At 47.3% G+C, this 9,772-nt stretch overlaps 1 long non-coding RNA gene across 1 annotated transcript; it reads right to left on the bottom strand.

The window, feature by feature from the left end:
• Window positions 1-406: 406 nt before the first annotated feature.
• LOC110340179 lies at window positions 407-9,410 on the bottom strand. Its single transcript, XR_005881097.1, has 3 exons — window positions 9,172-9,410; window positions 1,597-1,772; window positions 407-724 (listed from the first exon to the last, which is right to left on the bottom strand). It is a non-coding gene; the product is annotated as an uncharacterized LOC110340179 (long non-coding RNA).
• Between the last annotated feature and the right edge of the window lie 362 nt (window positions 9,411-9,772).

Raw genomic sequence — 9,772 nt, 5'->3', positions numbered from 1 at the left:
TGCAAAGGCTGATGGTGGCCTGGAACTAAGAAAACCTTTCTCCCCTAAGTTGCTGCTGTTCTTTCCAGAGTATTCCATCACATCAAAAAGGAGTGAAACTTGGCTGTTTGTGATGTACTATCTAAGTAAAATTTCTGTTTTCTGAGTGTTACAATCCGTGATTGCTATAACATGATTTGTTATGTTGAGTGGAAAAAATGGCGGGAACCTGGGCCAAGTTAGCAAAGCTAAGACACTGTTTCTTTAAATAAAATTAGTTAACTAAATAATTATAAGGGAATGTAAGTCGATATAACTATAAAAAATTTACAGAAATACATTTGTTATCAGGGCAAGTTATTATGACCATAAAAGACAGAGAATGGAGACATGGTAAAGACAATTTATTTATTTTTTCGATGTCTGCAGTTTCCATTTTCTTTCTCCTTCATGTCTCATGATAAGGAAACATAATTATCATCAATAACGGATGAAGTCATGGTACAAATTAGGGAAGCAGTGGATGAACATCGAATACAGAGTCCCCAACCAAACAGCTCTGAGGGTCTGGCAGAGCTGGTCACTGCTTACTCCTGATGGAGTGAAGGGCCATGGGAAGGGCTCTGGAGTCAGATTGCATTCTGCCAATGTTGGTACATGTAGTAAGAGATGGGCTGAGCCCCATGGTACATGCTGGACACAGGCATGTGTAAGCTGTGCCCTCCAAACTGCTGGGTACATCAAACTGCAATGAGAACAAGGGGGGGCATCTTCATCGTCTCTTACTTCCTTTCTGCCTCAGTCTCACCATCGCGAGCCCCGCTGGCTCACCCCCAACACCAGCATCAAGTGCACCACCTACTGCTTCCCAGCTCTGAAGGCGAGGATGTAAAGCTTTCACTAGACACACGATAAATGATAAATGGACGTTTGTTGGGGAACACTTACACAGACAATAATAAAGAACCATGGGAGCGATTCTCTGCCCTGCCTATAGGATCCAGAGAAAGAGCCCATGCAAGCGAGACCACGCCTCATGCTTCCCTCTTTCCGCTTCCTTCTGCCTGAGGTCCCGCCCAAAGGGGTGTGGCCACTGTTACAGGTTCCCTGCAAAGACTCTGCTAGACAGTTCTAATTTACTCCCAGATTCAGCACCCTTTATTTCACACTGGGGCCTCTGTAACAGCCACCCTCGTGGCCATCCTGCCTCACTCCCGTTCTTCTTCAATCTGTTCATTCCTGGTGGCTGTGTCACAGTATTTGAGACACAATGACAGTCTTGCCACACCCTGACTTAAAGCCTTCTCAATTTGTCTTCCCTGCTCCCAACTCCTTCCCCTCTCCTTCCAGTTCACGATGCTCAGGCCACATGAGTTCCCTCCTACGCTTCCCCTTCCGCTCCAGGGTATTGTCTCTAATGAGAAGACCCACCCGGCTCCAAACAGATTCACATGTCTGCCTCCCACTATAGCAGTCCCGACATTCGTTCACTGTCTACGAACCCCACTCACTGTACACCTACCACTGATCTGGCCTTTCCTTTGGCCTCTCTCAATCTCACATCCCTTTATTATTTGACCAAACAATTCAAGGATATACCACAGATGGGAGGCTTACGTCATGTTGCCTCCTTTCGGGTAACCTGTCTGACTGCTGGGTATCTCCAGGCACACAGTAGAGGAATGCGCATGAAGACAGCCCATCTGCTCCTGTGTAGCCTGCTCTGGCTGCAGTAAAGCATCGTATGGAGGCATGAAGAGACACAGCATGTTCCAAGCTTGTTAGGTCTAGGTCTGAAGGAGGAAGACAAGGAGAAGAAGCTAATGTAAGGCATGGTTGGTAGACCTGAGTGTGCTGGACACTTCAAAGGACGAGTGGACACAAGACACGGGTGAGGGGAGGGTGCCAGTTGGTTCTTGTCCAGCAAACCCTTTCGGGAAATTTTATGATGTCAAACAAATACTCCTGAGGATAAGATGTTCAGGGAAGAGAAGGGAACTGGGTGAAAGACCTGGTCCCACTCAACCCTAGTAGACTGGAATTGGTGAAAATTGTTTTTCTATGTTAAAAATGAAAAGAGAACAATGCACACAGTTTAAGAGACAAACTTGGTGCGCCTGGAGCCTAAACACCTTTAGAGAGCAGCCCTCCCTTGTGAGTGGGATTGCTGGAAGCAAAGAGAACCTCTGCACTGCAGTCTCCATCTCCCAGGGGCTGCCCACACATTGTCCTTCAGGGAGCACTAAGAGTTTACAGAACGCTTGTCCTACAGGTGGCTGTATCCAAGGCATCTGCATCGCTTATGTGTCTGTAATCTGTAATATTTGGACTTATGCCAGGGTAGTTGGTGTCTCTGGCCAGAAGGCAAGGGCTCAGCCTTCCGGCCAGGCTTCCCGGGATCAGCTGGAGTTCCTGGGAGCTAGGACAGCTCTGAGGTATCATATGCCATCACCCACATCCATGTGAGCCTCCAACCAGAGAAGGATGAGGCCCACAGGCTCTCCCTGCCCTGCGATCCCTAGAAGCTTCTAGACTCCCTGCAACTCTGCTTGAGATTCCAGCAGAGTTTCCTCACACCGGTAGAAGTTTTACATGGTCTTATTTTGAAATACAACTGGATAAATGAGAAGTTGAGAATGAGAGAGAAAGGGAGACAGAGAGAGGCAGTTGTGCAAGAGAGAGAGAGAGAGAGAGAGAGAGAGAGAGAGAGAGAGAGAGAGGGGAATGGAGGAAGGGAGAGCTGAAAACTAAATCTCAGCATGTATGTAAGGAAAAACATAATGGAACAGTGAAAAAAACTTAATTCTGTCTAAATAGGTCTATAGTTGACACAGCATAACATTCATCCATTTAAAGTGCACGGCCCGGAGGTTTTTAGTGTATTTATCAAGCTGTGTGGCACTAGCCTCATTCTAATTTTAGAACATTTCCACCACTCTCCCGCCCTACCCCTCCAGGAAACTTGCCCCTGAATGGCCCCTTCCACCCATCCCCCAGCTCAAGCAAGTGCCAGCCCACTTTCCCTCTCTGGATTACCTATTCAAGATGCTCCTGGAAAAGGAACCTGCATCCGTGGCCCTGTGAACACACGGGAGTCGTTCCCATTGGCCGTGATGGATAACGCTGTATTGATCTTCCCTCACAGGCCTTTGTGTGCACAGCTGTTCAGCTTCCACCCCAAGTGTTTCCTGTAAGGGCTGCTGAGTCGTAGGCTGACTCTGCTTGAGGTTCTGAAGAACTCCCATCTGTTTTCCTAAGTGGTCCTTATGGCAAACACAGTACAAAGCAGGGTCTGGGACCCTGGTGAGATGTGTCTAGTGCTCCACCTTAGAAACACAGAGTTGAGCAGAGTCATGATAAGAGGCCAGGCCACACCCTGTAGATCCCTTGAGAAATTGAAATGACTTCCACAGGAAAACTTGCACATGAAAGTTCCCAGCAGTCTTGTTCACGATAGACAAAAAGGAGAAGCAACCCAACTGTCCATGAACTGAACAACGGATAGGGAAACAATGGTATGTCCACACGAAGAATTGTTACGTGACCATTAAGAGGAATGAAACACCATTACTTACCGTAATGCAGATAAGAACTGAAAAACCGGACAAAGGAAAGAGGGCCTTCACCAAAGCCTACAGGCCATCTATCCAACTCATCATGAGATGGTTCCAGAACAACAAATGTGTGGAGAAAAAGGTGGAGCCATGATTGCTCAAGATTGAGGGATGGAGATAATGCAACAGGGAAAATGATGGGGATGTACCAGTTATGCGAGTTAATCTTTTCTTCTCAGGTTTCTCCTCCTATTTGTTCTCTCTGCCTGAGAACCCTGCCTATCCTTTCTCCTGCCTCACCAATGACCGTTCAGATCTTTATTAGACCAATCAGGTGTTTTAGACAGGCAAAGAGTTAAACAAATGCAACGTAAAAGAATGCAGCACATCTTTGCATCATTAAATAAATATTCCACAGCATAAATTAATTGACACATCTATAACTAATCTTCCACAACAGAAAGATCTCTGGTAAAGGTGATCACATGACATGTTACAGACATGAGCGTGCTTAGGAGGTAGAGCAGAGGGAATCCGCATTTCAAGGTCATCCTTAACTGCACAGTCAGTTCTAGACTAGACTGTGCTCCCCAAGACTCTGTCTCAATCCAAGAAATAAAGTAACATTAATACAACACAGTGTGCTATGACACAATACAATAAGACCCAACACTGCATGATGTTTAGTCTACATGATTCTAGTGACTAATGTATGAAGACATAGTAATCACACATGTAAGTGTGACATCAGCAACTGAGGAAGTAGAGTAGAGCAGTCTTCCATGGCCTTTGAGCTACACTGCTGTAGCTTACTCCAGACAGTCATCACTTTTGCATGTTAAATGGGATCTCCATGGAAACCATGGAGGACTGGCCCTACAATGTACACTAGTAAACTCCCAGGGCTTTCTCAGTTAGTGAAAGTACCATCAGGATGTAAAACTTTTCTGCACATCAGCACACTTAAGCCTAACCTGAATCCTCCCGGCAAACATAAGGAGTAGGTTGAAGTTTGGGACACATAGTTTAGATGTCAACACACATCTGAAGAGAAAGTGAGAGAGGACAGGAGATGCCTGCAGTAAAGTTGAGTGAGGGATCACACTGAGTTGGGCAAATGTGTCCAGAGCAGAGTGCAATATGAGGAAAGTCCCACAAGGGGACATTATCTGGAGGCACCAGGTCCCTCCCAGCAGGTCTGTGTATGGGGTCACATTTTGGTCATCCCAGGTTTAGGAGCTCCATAACAATAGTGAGAGTGACATGTGTTGGGAAGGTGACTACGTACCTAAAGGCTCCATAGGCATAGTCTAGGGCAACCATCAGCTTACCTCTCTGCTCCATTCTCTTCTTGGTCCCCCCTTCTGCCCAGCCTTAGATCACCTTATGCTTGCCTACCATAAACTTAGGGATTCATTGCTGTTCCTGGAGGAATCATATTTTTCCATGTCTAAGCACCCTGGTGTAGTGTACTATACAGTGTCACTTTGCTTTTGGAGGGTCACAAAGTCTTCATCTGCACTCCTCTAGCAGTAATGATGGTTGCTGGGCAAGAATAGGAGACAGGGACATCTAGCACACCTGCGGAGGCTTGGTAACTTTGGTATGGGGTTCTAAGAGTTCATTATAGACAAATAATTCCCAATTATTTCATTCTTAGGCTTCAACAAGAACTGCAAATTGCAAATCACCTCAGGGGCTAAAAACAGAGTAAACAATTGATCACAATAGTAGAGGAATATTTCCATCCTGGCAGAAGACCAAATGTATATGTGTCAAGGTGGCTTGAGATAAACACATGCAGGGATAGAGTACAAGTGGGCTTAAGAGGCTTTCAGCTTACTAGGATGTCACAGTTAGCTGGATTATCAACACCAAAGAGCAACAGCAGTCATACACACAAGGTTCCCAATATAGAAATGAGTATGTGGCCTTAAGCTCCCTAAGAGAGATGGTCTTTGGGTGTGGCAGACAGTAGGATAAGGGTTCATGCTGGAGCTAGTGATTGTCTCTATGTCAGATTGTTTACCTGAAGCACAGGGGAAACCATGGAGACGTTCCAGGAAAGTTTAACTGAGGGTAGGATACCCTCCCCTAGGGTAGATAGCACCATCCAGCTGTGGCCGAGGTGTTAAGAAGACCCAAGACAAAGTGGAATGGCCTGCCTGCCCACCTTAGCTTCTCACTGCTGAGTGTTCATGCCCTCTCTTTGCCCATGCAAACTTTCAGTGACTTTGGACCTTCCAAACTGGACCGAAGGCAAATGACCTTCCAGAAATCCTCAGGCCCTCAGCTGCAGTCTGGACTGAGCAATTTCAGGCTTCTCAGCCTCTCCGGTGGGCAAATAGGCATTGTTGGACTACCTATCCCTTATCCTGTAAGCCAACCTAATAAAGTCTGTGTGTGTGTGTGTGTGTGTGTGTGTGTGTGTGTGTGTATGCAGATGTAGAGTGATATATAGTGATAGAGATATTCATTCTGTTGGTTCTGTTTCTTTAATGACCCTTGACTAATATAAAGCATTTTAAATATAAAGCAGTCTGATGATTAGAAGAACAGATCACCACATCCTAATGGCTTTGTTCTGACAGACCTTGGCTTCTTTTGGAAAATATGACTATAGGTGTCAAGGGACAGCTTGCAGCAGCTTTGCCAGGAGACTAGGAAAGAGCTGCAGAGCAGAATTCTCATTCACTCCTATGTCTTGTTCAGGTAGGACAAGGTGGGTGTACAAAGGCCACAGGGAAACTCCACCCATGAGGCTGGAACCAGGTCATCAATAGCTCTTGCTCAGTCTCCTTCCTGCTAGCAAAGGGCCCTGTGGTTCCCGAGCCTCAGCTTTGCCTGGGAGCTCCCAGCAGGCTCTTAGAAACCTGTTGCTTTGTGTCTTGTCTTCTCTGCTTCCAGTGCCCAAAACTAAGTGTTCTGCAGCAACTGAGCACAGTCTCCTCTTGCTCAGACGTTTATGTGGAGTGACCATGCATGCCCTCTGAGTGGAGGTTTCCACCGCTCCCCCAGAAGGTCCTCAGCTAGAACATCTCCACGTCTACTCAGGCGGCTGCCTCACTTCTCTGAGGATTCTGTCTGCTTTGCAGAAGATGTGGGCACAGCTGTTCTGTCCACGGAGCATCCAGTCTGATGCCATCTCTGATTCCCACTGTCTCCTGGGACCTGTTTTAGACAATGTCATCTGGTCTACCTTTCCAAACAAAAGGGGAAAATGGGTTCCAGTCCCTGGGACAACACATCCATGTGTAGTTACCGGGAAATTCGGAAGATCCCCTTGAGTTACCTGCATCCAGTTGATGAGGAAGATGAAGAAGGACCACAGTGGAACCAGGTGTGGCGTCATGTGCTCAGCTGAACACATTCTATGTTGGTTCTTTCCACTAGTCATGTCTGTGAGCTTAAATGAGTGTACATCAGGGTGATCACTGCACCCTCTCTCAGGGAAGGCCTGCCTGATATGTTCTCACACTTGTTGCAGCAACATCCACCTCACTGTCATTGCTTACAAGGAAGAAGAGTCGGGAGAATAGAAATCAGCTAGTAGCCTTCACCTGCCCTGAATAGCATAGCCAGATGAGTCCCTTACCAGGCTATAAGGCATCAAGAAGACCAATGCTCATTGGGGGAACTTGGTTTGGTTTGGGTTTCCAACTGGTTGTTGTTCTGAGGATTGCCTGGCACACTCTATCAGCGAGCCATATCTGCCATCCCCAAGGTTCTGCGTTGAGTCAGACAGGCCCTGAGCATTCCTCTGGATGTGTTCTTGCGGGTTTCAAACCACACTTAGCGGACAGTGGGACTCAGCCTTGAAAAGGGTCAGGAGGAGGGTGGCTGAGGAATCTGCCTTTCTTTCCCATCTGAAGTTTTCTTATTCTAACGCTGAGCAGTGCTGGCTGCAATCACATTGTCTGGGACCCACCAGCCCGCCTCCTGCCCTGCACAAAGTCAGCAAGCCACAGAGCTTGAAGGAGCCCTGTGACACCCTGCTATTCAAAGCACCTCCTGTGGCCTCCCTTTATACTCAGCTCAGACCCTGAGCCCTCCCTGGACCCTGACTTCTCTCCTGGCTTTGGATCTCTAACTGCTCACTCACTCTCTTGGCTCCTGAGGCAGGGCTTGGGTTTTGTTATCTCTTTCTGCTGGAGAGGAAAGTGGTTTCCTGCACAGCCAGAGCCTTCCTGTGTTGACTTTAAGGCTTCAGTCTCTCTGTATGTGCAGCCAGCTGTCTCTGGAACAGAACACCCTTTTCACTATTTCCTCTATTTTCAGAGTCCTGGCTCTGAGCTGCCCAGAGCCTTAGCTTTTCTAGAAAGCTAGGTTATAGAGGATCAAGGCAACCACAATAACATCTCTAGCATATCTCTTTCTCTAAGAGGCTTATGCGCATTCTGTGCCCGTGGCCACATAAGCTCCCAGTAGCCTGCAATATAGCAGCTGCAGGTGTTTACGGAGAGATCATGGGTTTTCAGCCATGCTGTAAACATGTGATCAGAGGCTGAGCCATGGGAAGTGCAGGCTGTAACTAGAAATGCCTGAGTTGTGGGAAGTTCTTTTTCCACTGCGTAGGTTCACAGAGGCCTTGCTTTCATTTTCATAAACAAAAGGGTATTTCCACCATCTGGGGATGCTGGTCCTCAAATCTCCAGTGGCTCACCCTGTGGGTCAGCATCAAGCAGGCGTGCTTCGGCCTGGTGTTGCAGGATAGACCTCTCCTTTGCCAGCCCCTTGTGTATCTCTTGAACTCTGCGTTTACTCCCTGCGTTCAGGAGCCCAGCAAGCTTCAGCTCTAGTGTCAAGGTCTCTCCCTTACAGTCTGGTTTTCTTCACACCTTAGACTTCTGTGTGTCACAGATGAAACTGCCTTCCTTGGGAAGCACAGTTGTGAATTGTTTAGAACAGCTAGTTTTATCTTTCCTCCTACTTTTATTCTATTCCTTGGTTATAGCCATGAAGCTAAGCACAGAAATCCCACCTTTTACTCTCTCTGTGTCTCTTTGTCTCTGTCTCTCTCTCTTTCTCTGTCTCTGTCTCTCCCCCGCCCCTTCAGGGGCCTTCTTATAGCTGGGACAACAAAGAGCCCAGCATTTATTTACTGGAAACCACCACTTAACTTTACTTATGATTTATAAACGAGGAACTGGGAGGTGTTAGTTGGAAAAGTCTAGCTTAGGCCTTTGATGGAGCCATAGCAGAAGGCTTTGCGGGCTGGCCCTGAGGGATGGCTCGCTCACAGACAGGGATTGACATGGCTATTGAGTATAGCTGCATACCCTCATCTCAGGGTCTCAAGGCTACAAGCATCTTGCATGGAGCCTGGCTCACTTTGAGTCAGATCTCCAGAGAACCAGGAACAGGTGAAATTCCATTGCCTGCTTTAGACGTGCCACTGTGATATTTCCACTGTCCTGTGAGCAGAAGATGGCCACAATTCCTGGGTGTGTATGTGTGTTGCCGGGGTGTGTGTGTGTGTGTGTGTGTGTGTGTGTGTGTGTATGAGTGAGAGTGCTTGGAATTTCACTCTTGTTGATGACTGCACTAAGGCAATCAAATACACAGGCCCAGGGCAGAGGATTATGCTACAGTCTTCCTAGATAACAAACCTCCATCAAGAGGCCTGGTATTACAGTACCTGCTGGTCACTCTCATCATGCTATCTGTGCTCTATCTTCTGAGAAAATGGGTGATAATCAATTCCAGGGGTTCCAGCTGGGACTGTGACAGCCTCTCTCACTTTTGGCTCCTGATTCATCAGAAATCTATGATGGTGGTTTACAAAGAAACATTGTCCTGCTCATTTCAGGCTCATCAATTAGAATCCCTGATGATTTTTAAGTGAGCCCGAGGCTGGGGCCATTTTCATGTACAGGCCTGGAAAGCTGGGGAAACATTCCTTGGGGTTGGACTCATCACCTGTTGCTGGGTAGAACGGGCTTCCGGAGCTTACATCATGGAAACCAGCAAGCATTTACTATAGCAAGGGTTCTGTTTACGTCATGGAAACCTGCTTGCGTTTGCTATCGCAGGGGTTCTGTGGCCGCAGAGCAGGCTGGGTATGGCTATTGGTCTCTGACTTGCGTTAGCCTCCAGGCAGCAGAAAGGTTCTGGCCAGCACTGCAGTTCTTTCAAGACTCGCCTTGGGGCTGATCTGCTCCCTTGATCATTGCAGCTTCTGTAAGCTCTCCAGGCTCCACCGCAGGACCACAGACATGAATTCCATGAGATTGTGAGGT

The sequence above is a fragment of the Mesocricetus auratus genome, unplaced genomic scaffold (genome assembly GCF_017639785.1).
Source record: "Mesocricetus auratus isolate SY011 unplaced genomic scaffold, BCM_Maur_2.0 Super-Scaffold_100013, whole genome shotgun sequence".
NCBI classification, from domain to species: domain Eukaryota; kingdom Metazoa; phylum Chordata; class Mammalia; order Rodentia; family Cricetidae; genus Mesocricetus; species Mesocricetus auratus.
The sequence above is the reverse complement of the archived record's forward strand: the minus strand, read 5'-3'. Positions and strand labels throughout refer to the sequence as shown.